Source organism: Rhinichthys klamathensis, unplaced genomic scaffold (assembly GCF_029890125.1).
Source record: "Rhinichthys klamathensis goyatoka isolate OS25496 unplaced genomic scaffold, OSU_Roscu_1.1 h1tg000011l_1, whole genome shotgun sequence".
Classification (NCBI taxonomy): Eukaryota; Metazoa; Chordata; class Actinopteri; order Cypriniformes; family Leuciscidae; genus Rhinichthys; species Rhinichthys klamathensis.
In genome coordinates this window covers 7,490,657-7,509,240 of record NW_026606564.1, presented here as the reverse complement: position 1 = coordinate 7,509,240, position 18,584 = coordinate 7,490,657, and positions in this window count along the sequence as shown.

Genomic DNA, 18,584 nt, shown 5'->3' with positions numbered 1-18,584 from the left:
ACTTCTCTGCTGTTGTTTTAAACATCAGAATGCGACGCAGCGCAAATTTATCTCAATAGAACAATTTTAACAGTCAAGAATCAAACATAAAAACATACCTGTAACACAAGGAAAAATATATATTCTCTGGCGACAGTAGGCATTCACACATACATGCATCTACAAAAGCAAACAAAGATGATGGCGTCAGCCATGCAACGCACGTTAAGAAAACTGCATCTAAAGTTCACAAAGTTCGTCACATAGAATGAACATCATTTTACATATTGTTACATAACATCCACGAACTCCATTCTCAATATTATTCGTGAAATTAACAAATATGTAGTTACAAAAACTTATTTTCCCCGGAGCACATTTTACTTACCACCATCTTCAGCATCGATAAACTTCTCTGCTGGAGGTGGGGGTGTGGTCTCACAGGTGAAAGGGCAAATGTCCACTAATTACTCATGTCGCCACAAGGGGTCACCAAACAGTTATTAAATAAAACAAAACAGTAATTTTGGTGAAAGACATAACATTTATAGTAACATTTTTCAACCCTGTTACATCAGGAACTGCAAAAGTCCCTCCGGTCGGAAAGCGGCTAATGTTGACATTGAACCACCGTTTAGGGCCATTGCCTAGGGTTGTGCCTAGGGTGTCTGGACAACCACTGGACTCGTATGTACTCGTCACTGCCCTAAAGCGCGAAAATCAGCCTTTTAGATTTCAACCACCCGTTGACCCGTTTCCTTCTTCATCGAGGCAAGGATACGAGAGAATTGCGTTTAATTTACCTCAGCTAAATAAGATACGTAATTATACAAACACAACCTACAACTTCCTTGTCTAATGTGACATTTATTTGTTCAGTCTAACTGAAGGGACAGAATAACGTTAGTTGATAATTCAGGGAGTTTGCGATCTTGTGTAACTTACAGTGTATGCTAATGTTAGCTATATTTATTTTAGTATTCATCCTTTAATCCTTACCGTTAGGAAAAGTGTTGAACATATTCTGGTCAGGTATGACAAATATTTATACTTTATGCCAAATGTTATAAGCCATAATGAATCCAAAATTACTTTAATGATGAGTAATTGACATTTCAGCACTCGTTGAACAGACAGCGACTTTTTTTTTTCCTTTTTGGAAACGCACAGAGAGAAAAAAAGTGTACACTTGCAGATGTTGATTATAATTAATTTACTGTTAGGCCCATAAATAATAATAAGGATAAACAATATTTAAAAAGTATATAGGCTAATTATCTAACATCTGACTAATTAAAAAATAACCACAAAACATAACATGCTAAATGGGGGATATATCTTTAGCATAAAAAAAAATAATTGTCAGAACGTCATCTCGCAGTTGCTGAATGTCGCGCAACAACGTTGCTACAGCCCTGTCGCATCTTACAATTCTACGTAGTTACAATGTTGCGAGCACGTAGACAGACAATGCCTCAGCGCGACTGGTATCTGAAGCATTCATTATTCGCCGGCGACAGCCTATGACATCATACTAGTGCGACCAGGAAGTATATAAAGTAAGGGTGCCCAGAAAACATGTCATCCACTTTTCGTCTTCAGGGACTGTTTGTTTGAAGCACAATTTTAAAAAATCAGGTAAGAATGGCTTGTGTAAGCAAACGTTTCAAGTGGTGTGTGGATTTGTGTTCATAGCTTTTTTGACACTTGATCACTCACACAACTTGTGCATTGTTTATTTGGGCGAGGAGCACATGCACTCAGTTCTTGAGAGAGCTGTTTGCACGCACAGTGAACATTTTCCTTTAGGAAACCCCAATCTCGTTTGTATATCTTCCTGAGGAAAGAGGGACAAGCATCTGTATCCAGCGGCTCAGCCCCTCTCACTGAGATGAAGCTTGTTGAAGAGATAGAGAGAGGTGTTATCGGCTGAAAGAAGCGAGAAACAGTGCTCTGTTGCAGTTCTTCGCAGTACAAAAGCAGGAGAATGTCCTCCTCCAAAAAACGACCATAAAGGTCGTATGTGCAAGCAGCTTTTTACTGTAACGGTCACCGGCTGGAGTGCCCTTGAGAGCCACCAGAGGGCACTCCAGATAAGACTATTATCACTCACAAACTACATTTCCAATAACTCACTGCCCGGACTCACCATCACTTATCATTGATCACATTCACCTGTACCTCATTCACTGATTGCATTCACCTGTGTCTCATCATCCTGTTAGTCTGTCTATTTATACCAGGTTCATTCATTCACTCACCGCGAAGTCTTGTTTTAGTGTCACACTGCAATTCTGAGCATTCTCCCCGTTTTCTTGTCTCTTGGTCTTTTTGGATTTCTTGCCTGTTTTGGATTACTCTTTTGCCTCTGACCCCTGCCTGCTTTGTGTGTTTGTTTGTACGGACTGCCTGCCTGTGTTTGACCTTGCCTGTTTTGGATTACCCCTTAATAAAACTGCATTTGGATTCTCCACCTTCGTGTCTCGGAGCAGTTTCGTGACAGAAGACTTCGCCACATATGGATCCAGCAGTTGTCAGCAACCAGGCCCTGAGGAAGTTCCTTTCTTCGGTGTTCCAAGATGGCCAGCCTATTGAGAGGTATGCAAGGGACTTTTTGTCTTGCTGTCATCTGGGAACGTTAAATGACACCCAGCTCATGGACCTGTTTTTGAGTGGGCTGGATGATGACGTTGCTCAATTGATGCCGGAGGACTATACCGGCTGGACCCTAGAAGGGTATGTCGACCTAGCCCTCTCCTTGAGCGGTACGGCATTTACTGTGGGCTTGGCTGATGAAACACCCTGCAAGCTCAAAGTACCCCCAGAGCCCTCACCGCTGGCCGCGTCCAGTTCAGGGTCTGCCCAGCCAGAGTCAGTTCACGTCTCACCTGCCTGGCCTGGGAATCATCACGTCTTGCTAACCATCAAGCCAGCCACTGGATCGGTCTATGGACGTACAGGACCGGTTTCCAGCGTGGCCGATCCCCCGCTTATGTCTGCACGCGCTGCCAAGAGGGCCATCGTTCAAGGGTTCAGTTCTGCCGATCCAGAGACTGTCCACGTCACGTCTGCACAGCCAGAGACTGTCCACGTCACGTCTGCACAGCCAGAGACTGTCCACGTCACGTCTCCACAGCCAGAGACTGTCCACGTCACGTCTGCACAGCCAGAGACTGTCCACGTCACGTCTGCACAGCCAGAGACTGTCCAAGTCACGTCTGCACAGCCAGAGACTGTCCACGTCTAGTCTGCACAGCCAGAGACTGTCCACGTCACGTCTGCACAGCCAGAGACTGTCCACGTCACGTCTGCACAGCCAGAGACTGTCCACGTCACGTCTGCACAGCCAGAGACTGTCCACGTCTCGTCTGCACAGCCAGAGACTGTCCACGTCTCGTCTGCACAGCCAGAGACTGTCCACGTCTCGTCTGCACAGCCAGAGACTGTCCACGTCACGTCTGTACAGCCAGAGACTGTCCACGTCACGTCTGCACTGCCAGAGACTGTCCACGTCACGTCTGCACTGCCAGAGACTGTCCACGTCACTTCTGCACAGCCAGAGACCGCCGAGCAAGAGGCTGTTGTTCACGTCAAGCCTGCACAGCCAGAGACCGCCGAGCAAGAGGCTGTTGTTCACGTCACGCCTGCCGAGCAAGAGGCTGTTGTTCACGTCAAGCCTGCCGAGCAAGAGGCTGTTCAAGTCACTTCTGCCGAGCCAGAGACGCTCCACGTCACTTCTGCCGAGCCAGAGACGCTCCACGTCACTTCTGCCGAGCCACTGTCTACGGACAAGATGGCCGCCTCCGAGCCTGTGTCTACGGACAAGATGGCCGCCTCCGAGCCTGTGTCTACGGACAAGATGGCCGCCTCCGAGCCTGTGTCTACGGACAAGATGGCCGTTGTCACAGAGTCTGTTCCTGAGCCGGTGTCTGTTCCTGCGTCTGTGTCTGTTTCTGTTTCTGAGCAGGTATCAGTTTCTAGTCCTGAGCCAGGGTCTGTTCCAGAGCAACTGATGACTGTTCCTGGGGGGATGCCTGCTCCTGTTCCGTGGCCGCCCGAAGGGAGGTCTCCGCCATGGTCACCCGAAGGGATGTTTCCGCCCTGGCCACCTGAAGGATTGTCTCCGCCGTGGCCGCCCGAGTGTTCTTCACCGCCGTGGCCGCCCGAGGGTTCTTCACCGCCCTGGTCGCCTGCACAGCCTGCTCCGCCCTGGTCGCCTGCACAGCCTGCTCCGCCCTGGTCGCCTGCACAGCCTGCTCCGTCCTGGTCGCCTCCACAGCCTGCTCCACCGCAGTCTCCAGGTCCTCTTCCGCTCCACGGGCCTGGCCCTCCATCCCGCCCCCAGGTCCGCCTCCGCTCCACCTCCCTCCGTCAATCGCTCCGCCTCAAACGCCGGTCGCGCTTCAAAAATGTCCCGAAGGTGATTGGCACTCCCTTCAGAGCGCAGGTTATTTCTCTGTCGGCTCTGCCAGCATCCGACAGCGAGAGCAGCGCCATTCTCCTCTGCCCCGTTAGGGCACTGAGAGCTTACATTACGTGCTCCGCTCTCTTTCAGACGCTCTGAACAGCTTTTCGTTTCGTTTGGTGGGCGCACCAAGGGTCTTGCCACCTCGAAACAGTCCCTATCCAGATGAATAGTGGACGCTATTACTGCTGCTTATGCGTCAAAAGGTCTGCAATGCCCTCTGGGCATCAGGGCTCATTCTACTAGAGGTATGGCCTCGTCGTGGGCATGGTCCAGCGGAATTTCCATTCACGACATCTGTATGGCGGCGGGCTGGGCCTCCCCGTCTACATTTGTGAGATTCTACAACATGGAAGTTCCCGCCTTGCAGGCTAGACTTCTGTCAGTCTAGTATGTGTATGGCCGCCTGATTTCCCACATTTCAGTGTTCCCCGGATTCCCTGGGACTCATAGAGTGGATGCTTGGCGCGCACGGCGTTGACAAGGGGTTCCCGTAGCGTAAGCTAAACTTAAGCAATACGAGAGAACCTCTTGTAAGAGAACGTACTCGGTTACCTAACGTAACCTCGGTTCTCTCTAGAGAGGGAACGAGTATTGCGTAAACGGCCGTGCTCGCGCCACGATTTTCGCTTCAGATGATGAAACCAGGGAAGCAGCCTCCGAGCCGTGCTTTTATACGCTAAGCCACACCCACTTTGGCGGGCTGTGACGCGTAGTGGGCGCGAAGCGCCACCATTGGGCGAGACGTCACGCCAGGCTCAGTGGTAGGCTGCTGCAGTTGCCGCGGAGCAGCCAATGAGCGCGCTAGACAGCCTGCTCTAGGTCTGCTAGCTGCTGCACTGCGTTGACAAAGAATGCAAAATTAAGGATAATTTTTGGCTTCAATATCTTGAGAAAAGATTACTTTACCCGTAGCGTAAACTAAACTTACGCAATAGAGAGAACCGAGGTTACGTTAGGTAACCGAGTACGTTTTTTGTAATTCATGTGGAAGTAAATAATTGCAGTTTGATGTCTGGGTTACAAATCAGTTGCGATTGCCATTTTACTCATGAAGAAAGTAACTGTTACGTTATTTCCTTGCTACCTACTATCTAGCTAGCTTCATCGCTAGCAGCATGTTGCTAGCTCACATGCAAAATCCTTGGTTCTCAATAAACTATTGAAACAGGATTATTTATGGGACCTTCCCTAAATTATCCTTTTAATTTATTAATTAAAATAAATTCAGTTTGTAGCACAAGATAGTTCAAATGGATGGCAAATACTAATTAGCCTAAATGATGACCAAGACTTGCATAATAGCGTTTTTAAACATTGTACATTATACATTGTCTGACTAATCAGATTCTCTGTCATGAACTGCAATTTCTGTCATATTGCCACAAATAATTTCAGCCTAATGTATCCCAAACTGTAAATGTTTTCTCTTTAGAGAAAAAGCTAGTTTCAGCATTATACAAATAATAGTATCGTTCACAGCATTTTTACAGCAATCCAACTTATTTAAATTCAGGGTATCAATTCAGCTAGGTATATAATATTTCAAAGAATTAAAAAAGATAAAAAATGCAGTAATGGCAAAATCGGTTGACGTCACGTAATACAGTTCAGGTTCATTGTTATTGCCTATTTTAGATTATAGCCACAAGTCAAGTCACCTTTATTTATACAGTGCTTTTTACAATACAGATTGTTTCAAATCAGCTTGAAAAAAACAACAACATTAATTTAGCTATGGAGAAAACAGTGATGTCATCATCCAGCTCACTTCAGTTCTCATATAATGGTGTCAATGCAGGCAGATCAGTAATATTGTTGAATATTAAGTGTCCCCACTTCACAAGCAAAATAAATAATACCCACTAGTGCAGGGGTGTCAAACTCAGGCTACGTCCACATTAATCCGGATACATTTGAAAACGGCGTTTTCGTTTAAAAACGCTCTCCATCCACACTAGAGTTTTCAGGCGTTTTCCGACGTTTCAGTGTGGATGAGAAACTTCTAAATTCACCTTACTGCGCATGCGTGAAACCAGGTCGCACTCAGTCACCATATGTTTGGTCTAAAACGCAACTGCTCTCCTGTATTGCCGCAGGACAGCAAATGTGAGTACATTTTCTGTCATCTTTGCACAGCACATAAAAGGCACTATACCGGTAAACATGAATATCTATTGGTACAACATGGATCACATGACTAAACTTACGTCATCGTTTTCAGATACCTCCGGCGTCGCAGTCCACACTACAACGCGGAAACGGCGTTTTCAAATTTATCCGCTTTGGAGAGCCTATTCCAAAAGTTAAGTTTTCATTGACTTAAAACGCCGTCTCAGTGTGGACGGAATGCCAAACCGGAGAGAAAAATATACGTTTTCAAACGAAATTGTATTAGTGTGGACATGGCCTCAGTTCCTGGAGGGCCACAGCCCTGCAGAGTTTAGCTTCAACCCTAATTAAACACACCTGATTAGCTAATCAAGTCCTTCAGGCTTATTTGAAAACTGCAGGTGTGTGTGTATTGAAGCAGGGTTGAAACTAAACTCTGTAGGGCTGTGGTCCTCCAGGAACTGAGTTTGACACCTGTGCACTAGTGCATTCAGATTTATAGGCACGCACAGGTTGACAAGGACCAGTCCGTGCGGACTCTTACAGAGCCCTGGTTGTTTTGACTAATCATCTCATCTGTTTGTTTTCAGGTTTTTGTACCCATCCTTAATCACTGAAATATTTTACAAATCAATCGGTTCTTTTAAGAGCCAGTTTCTATTTCCTCCTCTCTATTTCCCGTTTTGTATTTCTTTGTGCTTTTACTTTATACTTCAATTATTTCTATTTAAAAACATCTACAACTGGCATCAGAGTCATTAAAACAATTTAATGAACGGCTGGAAGCAGCAAAAACCATGGCTGATGAGTTGGAAATCCCAAAAGTAAAGTTTTTCATACATTATTTCTCTATCATGGTATTTACCTTAATTTAAAAGAAAATGCCTCTGCAAATGCTTCCCCCAAATTTATCATTTAGTTTGTACTTTTAGACTAAAAAGACAAGGAAAAAAAAGGAAACTGAAGTCTCCAATGTTTCCTGGAGGAAGAGAGACCAGCATGGGAACATCCTACCACAACGTGTTCGGAAGAATCAATCTGGTCAGTAAAATATACATGCATACTGTTGTTCACAATTGTCTAAGCTTTTGGTCAGCAGTAGAGCTGGGCGATTTTTTTCCCCTAAAAGCGAGAGGGCTGCGCCGCAGGGAGCGTGCTACGGAAACCCTGAAGGAAGATTTGGCGAATGCAAAATGTATGTACGCTATACTGAAGAGGGGGAGAAAAAAATCTAAAAAATCGATTTTTTTAAATATGAATCGATTTGACCTACCAACTTGATTTTTAAATCAAATCGATTTTTTTCCCAGCCCAAGTCAGCAGTAATGTTTTCTATATCATTACATTTTGCGTTTGCAGTTAAACCTGCCGGCACTATAGGGAGCTCTCAGAGGTTGAGGAGGTGCAAATTAATGACATTCCGCAAGAGGTCCCAAGTCTTGGTAAGCATATTGAATTGAAAGCCTAAATAATTTCAGCTTTTATATTTAAATTTAAAATGTCACATATAGGCAACTGTCAAAAGTATGTAATTCCCATTTCCATCATGCATATGAAGTGACAAAGCCATATAAGAAATTGCTAATTTGCTTTATTAAAATGCATTATTGCAACTGGCTTTTTCCTTATTATTAGGTGTTCAAGCACGAAGTGCTGAAAACCTATTGTAATTGTCCTGATTTTTAGGTGTTCAAGCACGAAGTGCTGAAAACCTATTGTAATTGCTATTTGAAAAAAAAAAAAAAACCTAAAACGCATCGTGCAGCCCAAACCGTAAGGCCTAGAGACTTGAAACCTGGCCAGGTGCTAGGGCCTCAGTTTGGGGAGAACCTATCAGAGTATGACCCCGATTGGCCCATAGGTGGCGCTACAGCAACCAAAAGTACTAAATTGCTCATAACTCCTAGACCGTTTGACTTGGAATCAAGCTTTTTGCACCACTGTGTTCCTTGGCTCAAGACGGACAAGATGTATATCTCGGATTCTCGATTTGAGCACAAAAAAAATTGTTATGGCCAATTTTGTCCAAAACCTACTTTTGCGAACTAGTCCCTGGTTTTTTCCTTGATCGGAACCAGACCAGTCTAGGACAATTCTATGGACTCTCTAGATCAATAATTATCAAAAAAAAGTTGAACTTTGCCCTTTGGTTCACTGTAACAGGGTCGTTTAGAAAAGGGGGCGTGTCAAAATACACTCAAAAGCCTATAAATCATAAATAAAAACTCAGAACTTCACAAAAATTGATGAGCACATGTGTCATAACATGGTGAAGAAGCATGCAGAGTTTCATGGAGATCGGACCATAGGTGGCGCTATAACTGTCAAAAAGGTCCCCTATTATTAGGTGTTCAAGCACGAAGTGCTGAAAACCTATTGTAATTGCTATTTGAAAAAAAAAAAAAAACCTAAAACGCATCGTGCAGCCCAAACCGTAAGGCCTAGAGACTTGAAACCTGGCCAGGTGCTAGGGCCTCAGTTTGGGGAGAACCTATCAGAGTATGACCCCGATTGGCCCATAGGTGGCGCTACAGCAACCAAAAGTACTAAATTGCTCATAACTCCTAGACCGTTTGACTTGGAATCAAGCTTTTTGCACCACTGTGTTCCTTGGCTCAAGACGGACAAGATGTATATCTCGGATTCTCGATTTGAGCAAAAAAAAAATTGTTATGGCCAATTTTGTCCAAAACCTACTTTTGCGAACTAGTCCCTGGTTTTTTCCTTGATCGGAACCAGACCAGTCTAGGACAATTCTATGGACTCTCTAGATCAATAATTATCAAAAAAAAGTTGAACTTTGCCCTTTGGTTCACTGTAACAGGGTCGTTTAGAAAAGGGGGCGTGTCAAAATACACTCAAAAGCCTATAAATCATAAATAAAAACTCAGAACTTCACAAAAATTGATGAGCATATGTGACATAACAACATGAACACGCATGCAAAGTTTCATGGAGATCGGACAATAGGTGGCGCTATAACAGTTGAAAAGGTTTAAAACCATGTATTTCCTATGGTAAATTGCCTGTATTGGCTGTAAATGGTCTTTTCCATCTATGATCATATAATTTTCATATCTTAATGTTTAAAACCAGTGCAGTACAATTATCTGCACTCTCTAGATAAATAATTATCAGAAAAGGTATAATTACTTCATTTGGATGGCTATAATAGGGTCACTTCAATATGTAGCCTTGACCAAATGTCCCCAAAAACCTATATCTCTTCAATGAATGCTCAGATCTTCTTAAAAAAAGGTCAGGACATATCACTCTAAACAAGCTTGACAAATTTAAGACAGATCGGACAAAATTTGCCTCTATAACAGTTAAAAAGGTGAAAATGATATGAATATAGTGGCATATTAAGCCAATAAGTGGTGTTTTACTGCCCCCTGCTGTTTAAAATAGTAATTTTGTCATAATGCTGACTATCATTGTTCTATAATTCATGTTTAGAATTAACATAATCACTATTTTAACATTTACAATCACATTTAGTCAAAATTCATTGTCACATTGACAAATGTGAACCCTGAATGAGACAGTTTAATCTACAATAGAATGTGTGTGTGTGTGTGTAGTCCCATGTTTCTGAATAAATTCTGAATAATCTGATTAATAGCTTGCAAAGACATTAAATGCTTATAGACCATTAAAATATATTTTCATAATGACTTTGTGTGTGTGTGTGTGTGTGTGTGTGTGTGTGTGTGTGTGTGTGAGCAAATGTCTACATATGAGTGCAAAAGCACCTGTGAAATTAATAAAGTGTTAAGTAGAATGGCCAGCAGAGGGCAGTAGAAGACCACTTATTGGCTCACTCTCATTTTGACACACTTGATTTTCAACAGTAAATCAAAGCACTAAAGCAAACCAGTTTTTCCATGTTAACTATTATAACACAATCATTTTTTGTCAGAGTTTATCACTTCATTTTTATTGGCACTTCACATCAATGCAGCAATGTGGTAAATCATGGTAAATCACCATAGAATCATGGTAAATCATAGTAAAAAATACTATTACATGGTGTATCATGGCAAATCATGCTAGCAATGTGATGAATCATGGTAAATCATGCTACAATCCTGGTAAATCATTCTAGAATGTGGTATATCATGGTAAATCATCCTATAACATGGTAAATCATGGTAAACTATGTTAAATCATGCTAGATTCATGGTAAATCATACTGGAACATGGTAGATCATGAAAAATCACACTAAATTTGGTATATCATGGTAAATCATGCTAAAACATGGTCTATTCCATCTATGATGTCAATGGTTAAATGCTTGCTACATAAAACTTAATGTCTTTTGATGCTTTTGTGCTTAACGGCCTTAAAGGCCTTAACTGCTTGAACACCGCTAAATGCTGCTAGCAGCTTTAATTATTATTATTTTTCTTCTGCCGTAAAACGCATCGTACAGCCCAAACTATAAGGGCTAGAGACTTGAAACTTTGGCAGATGGTAGTACAAAAATCGAGGAGAGGTTCAGAGAGTATGACCCCGATTGGCCTATAGGGGGCGCTATAGCAATCAATTGCGCGTAACTGCTCATAACTCCTAAATCGTAAGGCGTAGACTCAAGTGTCTTATATCAATGGAAAGCTGGACTCTTGACTTAAAAAACGTATATCTCCGATTTCATTTCCGCCATGATGGATTTTCCGCCATTTTGAATTTTGTCAAAAAACTACTTTTGCAAACTAGTCCCTGGTTTTTTGCCCGATCGGAACCAAACCAGTGCAGAAATGTTCTCTGGAGGCTGAATATCAATAATTATCAAAAAAAAGTTGAAATTTCCCTTTCCGGTTGCTAGGGGACGCAAAATGATCGTTGTGGGAGGAGCCTATTTTACTAAAATGGCTATAACTCGAGAGGTAAATGAGATATCTTCACCAAACTTGACACACTTGTGTATGAGGACAGTCTGGGGTCACAGTAAAAAAACCGCGTCGATCTAACACTAGGTGGCGCTATAACATTAAAAAAACATAAAAGGGGGTGTGGCCACCTGACCGTTAGTCCGATTGACTTGAAAATTGGTATGCAGTGTCTTGGTCCAAGGTGCCATGTATGTGTATGAGGACATTGGCGTATCTCAAAAAACATGGCTGCCATCGACCAATGAAGTTTGAGCCCCTATGAGACAAGGTTAACGGAGGCCAATCGGAACGAAACTCGATGGGCATGTTCGACTCATGGCCTAAGAGGTCTGTAAGAGTTTTGAAAGAAATCGGCCACTAGTTGGCGCTAACGAGTTTTACGGCTCTGTAATCACATGGTGTTGCACACATCCCCCCAAAATGCATATCAATTGATAGATCTCCTCATGCTGAACAACTTTGCCTCTAGAACCATTGCTGTCAATCAAATCGTTCATTAAATATTCACGAATATGTTAAAAACCTACTTTTGCGAACTAGTCCCTGGTTTTTCGCCCGATCGGAACCAGACCAGTCGAGGACAATTCTCTGGACTCTCTAGATCAATAATTATCAAAAAAAAGTTGAACTTTGCCCTTTGGTTCACTGTAACAGGGTCATTTAGAAAATGGGAGTGTCAAAATACACTCAAAAGCCTATAAATCATAAATGAAAACTCAGAACTTCACAAAAATTGATGAGCATATGTGTCATACCATGGTGAAGAAGCATGCAAAGTTTCATGGAGATCGGACCATAAGTGGCGCTATAACTGTTAAAAAGCTTTAAAACCATACATTTCCTATGGTAAATTGTCTGTATTGGCTGTAAATGGTGTTTTCCATCTATTATGTCAGTGGTTAAATGTATGCTAAATAAAACTTAATGTCTTCAATGCTTAAGTGCTTAACGGCCTTAAAGGCCTTAACTGCTTGAACACCGCTAAATGCTGCTTGCAGCTTTAATTATGATTATTTTTTTATTAATTTAGATCAACATCTTCAGAGGCTAAAAAACCTGCTAACTTCTGTCACTGTCTCTGCATCAGTGGAAGTAGAAGAGACACCCACCATGTCTGCATGGACCAAAAGACAGGTCATCTCTGGAAAAAAAATTCAGGGCTGCAATGCCAGAGATTTTAAATTGCATGTTGGCTGCAGAGACAGTAACCCAGCATTGCTGTCAACAATAATGTAGAATTCATAGATAATTGGAAAAGTTTTTGGGGCAAGCCTGACCTGTTAAAAAGAGATGGTATTCATCCCTCCTGGGCTGGTGCTGCTCTTCTCTCTAGTAATTTGGCTCATAGTCTTAGAGCTAAAACATGACAATCTGGGGCTCAGGTCAGGAAGCAGACAGACTGGCTAAACCGACCGTCTGCTAGCGGCCTCACGTCACCAAGGTCAGATAAATCCCATCACATAGAGCCTCTTTCACCTAGATATCATCATAGAGAGACTGTGTCTGTTCCCCGAATTTGGAAATCCAAAAAACGTCAGGTTAAAAATTTAATTGATGTTCAACAAATAAAAAACAGATATAATACAGATGAGCAAATGATAAAGCTTGGGTTGCTGAATATTCGATCCCTTACTCCAAAATCACTCATAGTTAATGATATGATTTCAGATTATAATCTAGATGTGCTGTGTTTGACAGAAACCTGGTTAAAACCAAACGATTATATTCCTTTAAATGAGTCAACCCCACAAGATTACAGTTATAAACATGAACCTCGTCCGAAAGGCAAAGGTTCAAAATTTTCAAAACCACTAAGAAATCTAGTTTTAAATATACTTCTTTTGAAGTGTTGGTTCTTAATGTAAAAAATATATAGTGTAAATGATAAATCACATGTGAGAATTATGCTGGCTACTGTATACAGACCACAAGGGCACCATAAAGATTTGATCAAAGAATTTGCGATTATTGCTTTATCAATAATCTTCCTAATCAGTTTCATCATCTAAGCATCCCAGATAGCTTAGAAGAACTCGATATTGCAACAGAAACTTTTAACTCTCTCTTTTCCAGCACTTTAGACGCACTTGCTCCGTTGCGCTTAAAGAAGATTAAAGAAAATAGTCCAACGCCGTGGTACAACGAGCACACCCAGGCCCTTAAGAGATCAGCCAGAAAAATGGAGCGCAACTGGAAGAAAACTAAACTAGAGGAATTTCGGATTTCATGGAAAGAGAGCTCGATTGCTAACAGAGAGGCCTTAAAAGCTGCTAGATCTGCTTATTTGTCAACCCTATTAGAAGAAAATAAACATAATCCTAGGTATTTATTTGAAACAGTGGCTAAACTAACGAAAAAGAAAGCTTCAACCCCAGAAGTGTCCAAGCAACACAGCAGTAATGACTTTATGAACTTCTTCACTTATAAGATCGATAATATCAGGGACAAAATTATAACTATGCAACTGTCTACCACAGTATCGCATCAGGCAGTGCATTGTAGTCTCCCTGAGGAAAAATTTTATTCATTTGTTGCCATAGGAGAGGAAGAATTTTCTAAACTCGTTAATTCATCTAAATCGACAACTTGTATGTTAGACCCTATACCGCCTAAGCTACTGAAAGAGATGCTTCCAGATGTCATAAATACTCTTCTTACTATCATTAATTCGTCTTTGTCTCTAGGATATGTACCAAAAACCTTTAAGCTGGTTATGATAAAACCGCTTGTTAAAAAGCCGCAACTTGATCATACAAAATTAGTTAATTACAGGCCGATCTCGAATCTGCCTTTACTATCAAAGATATTAGAAAAAGCAGTATGTATGGCAAGCCGTTTTAGCTTTAATTGTACCCAGCCTTACTCGTCGTAATTACATTTTTACTAGTAATAATTCAATTAGAGAGCTCTACAATTCAATTCTTACTAGTGTAACTGGTCTGTTGTCTGCGTTGTGTTTTTGTTGACTTAAGAACAGGACAGCATTCGGCAGCTTCACAAATCTTTAATGCCTGATATAAAACAAATGTAATCAGCCTCTTAGTGAGAGTCGCCCTCGTTTACTCTCTCACTGCATCACCAATGCAAAGAGCATAAAATCACATTGAACAAGAATTCACACAACAGAAAACATACCTGATATACAAACAAAATGTAATCAGCCTCTTAGTGAGAGTCGCCCTCGTTTACTCTATAAAACAAATGTGATGTACACTTATCACATGTGCTCTCATTTCACATTTAGGCCCAGATGCAAAAATACCACTTCATCGGGATAAAATGACAAAAATAACCACACAGATATGTAAAATAATATTATACACAGGAATTAGAGTGAAAATATAGACATAAAAGCAACAATTAAAATTAGGATTAAAGATGATTATGGTGAGCCCAAAATAACCTCACCTCTCACTGCATCACCAATGCAAAGAGGAAGAGGAGGGGACAGAACTGGAAATTATATTGACTCATGACATCACATCAATTAAAGGGAAAGACACTCAACTTCACTTAGGCAGTAATATCAGGTACATGTCAACAAACAATTTTGTGAGAATTCTAATAAACTATACATACATTTAACAGTACACTTTATGTACCTGTTACACTAGTAACAATTACAATTAGAGAGCTCTCTAATTCGATTATTACTAGTAACAATTACAATTAGAGAGCTCTCTAATTCAATTCTTACTAGTAACAATTATTATTAGAGAGCTCTCTAATTCAATTATTACTAGTAAGAATTGCAATTAGAGAGCTCTCTAATTCAATTCTTACTAGTAACAATTATTATTAGAGAGCTCTCTAATTCAATTATTACTAGTAAGAATTGCAATTAGAGAGCTCTCTAATTGTAATTCTTACTAGTAAGAATTGAATTAGAGAGCTCTCTAATTGTAATTGTTACTAGTAATAATCGAATTAGAGAGCTCTCTAATTGTAATTGTTACTAGTGTAACAGGTACATAAAGTGTACTGTTAAATGTATGTATAGTTTCAATTATTACTAGTAAGAATTACAATTAGAGAGCTCTCTAATCCAATTCTTACTAGTAACAATTACAATTAGAGAGCTCTCTAATTCAATTCTTACTAGTAAGAATGCAATTGCAGAGCTCTCTAATTCAATTATTACTAGTAACAATTACAATTAGAGAGCTCTCTAATTCAATTCTTACTAGTAAGAATGCAATTACAGAGCTCTCTAATTGAATTTTTACTAGTAAAAAACGAATTAAAGATATGTATAATTGGAGAGCTCTGTAATTGAATTAGAGAGCTCTGCAATTGCATTCTTACTAGTAACAACTGAATTAGAGAGCTCTCTAATTATAATTGTTACTAGTAATAATTGGATTAGAGAGCTCTCTAATTGGAATTCTTACTAGTTATAATTCAATTAGAGAGCTCTCTAATTGGAATTCTTATAAGTAATAATTCAATTAGAGAGCTCTACAATTGCATTCTTACTAGTAACAATTGAAATAGAGAGCTCTCTAATTTAATTAAAGAGCTCTGCAATTGCATTCTTACTAGTAAGAATACAATTAGAGAGCTCTCCAATTGTAATTCTTACTAGTAACAATTGCATTAAAGAGCTCTCTAATTGAATTGTTACTAGTAAGAATGCAATTAGAGAGCTCTATAATTAAATTACAGAGCTCTTTAATTGTAATTGTTACTAGTAACAATTCAACTAGAGAGCTCTACAATTAAATTGTTACTAGTAAGAATTGAATTAGAGAGCTCTCTAATTGTAATTGTTACTAGTCATAATTGGATTAGAGAGCTCTCTAATGGAATTGTTACTAGTAAAAATTGAATTAGAGAGCTCTCTAATGGTAATTCTTACTAGTAACAATTCAATTGTAGAGCTCTCTAATTGTAATTCTTACTAGTAACAATTCAATTAAAGAGCTCTGTAATTAAAAATGAATGGAAGTCAATGGAGACATATGACTAGTAAGAATTCATTTGTAGAGCTCTCTAATTGGAATTGTTACTAGTAATAACTGAATTAGAGAGCTCTCTAATTGTATTTTCACTAGTAAGAATTGAATTAGAGAGCTCTCTAATTGTAATTGCTACTAGTAAGAATTGAATTGTAGAGCTCTCTAATTGAATTCCTACTAGTAAGAATTGCATTAAAGAGCTCTCTAATTGAATTAAAGAGCTCTGCAATTGCATTCTTACTAGTAAGAACTGAATTAGAGAGCTCTCTAAATCAGTTTTTACTAGTAATAATTGCATTAAAGAGCTCTCCTAATGTAATTCTTACTAGTAAAAACTGATTTAGAGAGCTCTCTAATTTAATTCTTACTAGTAAGAATCGAATTAGAGAGCTCTCTAATCGCAATTGTTACTAGTAAGAATTGAATTAGAGAGCTCTCTAATTGTAATTGCTACTAGTACGAATTGAATTGTAAAGTTCTCTAATTAAATTCTTACTAGTAAAAATGAAATTACAACAAGTAAGGCTGGGTACAATTTAAGCTAAAACGGCTTGCCATAAGTATCCTCACAACTGTGTTCCTTTCTTGAAAGAAATGATATCTGTGAGGATTTTCAGTCAGGATTCAGACCGTACCATAGTACCGAGACAGGTCTCATCAGAGTCACAAATGATTTGCTCTTATCATCCGATCGCGGTTGTATCTCTCTATTAGTGTTACTTGATCTTACTGCTGCATTTGATACTATTGACCACAACATTCTTTTAAATAGACTCGAAAATGATGTTGGCATTAGTGGAATTGCATTAGCATGGTTTAAATCATACTTATCTGACCGTTATCAGTTTGTAGCAATAAATGAAGATATGTCTTATCGATCACAAGTTCAGTATGGCGTACCACAAGGCTCAGTACTAGGACCGTTGCTGTTCACTCTGTGCATGCTACCATTAAGAGATATCATTAGGGAACATGGAATTAGTTTTCACTGTTATGCCGATGATACTCAGCTGTATATTTCTTCAAAACCTAATGAAACTTACCAATTCACAAAATTAACGGAATGCATAGCTGATATAAAAAATTGGATGACTAGTAATTTCCTACTACTAAATTCTGAAAAAACAGAGATTCTAATTATTGGACAAAAAACTTCCACACGTAATAACCTAGAATACTGTCTAACACTTGATGGCTGCTCTGTTAAGTCTTCGTCGTCGGTTAGGAACCTGGGTGCTTCATTTGAAAGTCGCGTGTCTAGTATCTTTAAAACTGCATTTTTCCATCTTAAAAACATATCTAAATTACGCCATATGCTCTCATTAACAAATGCAGAACAATTAGTTCATGCGTTCATGACATCAAGACTAGAGTATTGTAATGCTCTACTGGGTGGTTGCCCTGCACGCTTAATAAACAAACTACAGCTAGTTCAAAACGCAGCAGCTCGAGTTCTTACCAGAACCAGGAAATATGACCATATTAGCCCGGTTCTGTCAACACTGCATTGGCTCCCTATTAAACATCGTATAAATTTTAAAATATTGTTGATTACTTACAAAGCATTAAATGGTTTAGCTCCGCAGTACTTGAGCGAGCTTTTAAAGCATTATAGTCCTTCACGTCTATTGCAATCTCAAAATTACGGCCAGTTGATAATACCTAGAATATCAAAATCGACTGCTGGCGGTAGATCCTTTTCCTATTTAGCACCAAAACTTTGGAACAGTCTTCCTACCACTGTCCGGGAAGCAGACACACTCTGTCAGTTCAAAGCTAGACCAAAAACACATCTCTTTGACCCAGCATACACATAATACATTATAGACTTCTATAATTCAATGTTAGGCTGCATAGATTAGGTCAGCCGGAACTGGGAACACTTCCCTTAAATCCTGATGTACTCGTTACATCATAAGAAGAATGGCATCTACGCTAACTTTAGTGTCTTTGTTTATCCCAAGGTTTTCCCGCAGCCTGCTGGATCCAGGCCGTATCCAGATCTGACGAAGGAGATTCACCTGGACCCGATGACAATGCAGTGCTGAAGTGTCAACTATCCTCTCCCTATGGAGGATCCCTTTCCCACTCTACAGATAAAACGTTGTTGAAAATCCGGTTCGTGTCCCCCGAAGTGATAAAATAAAACAAAATTCTTTATCAAATGTATAGGC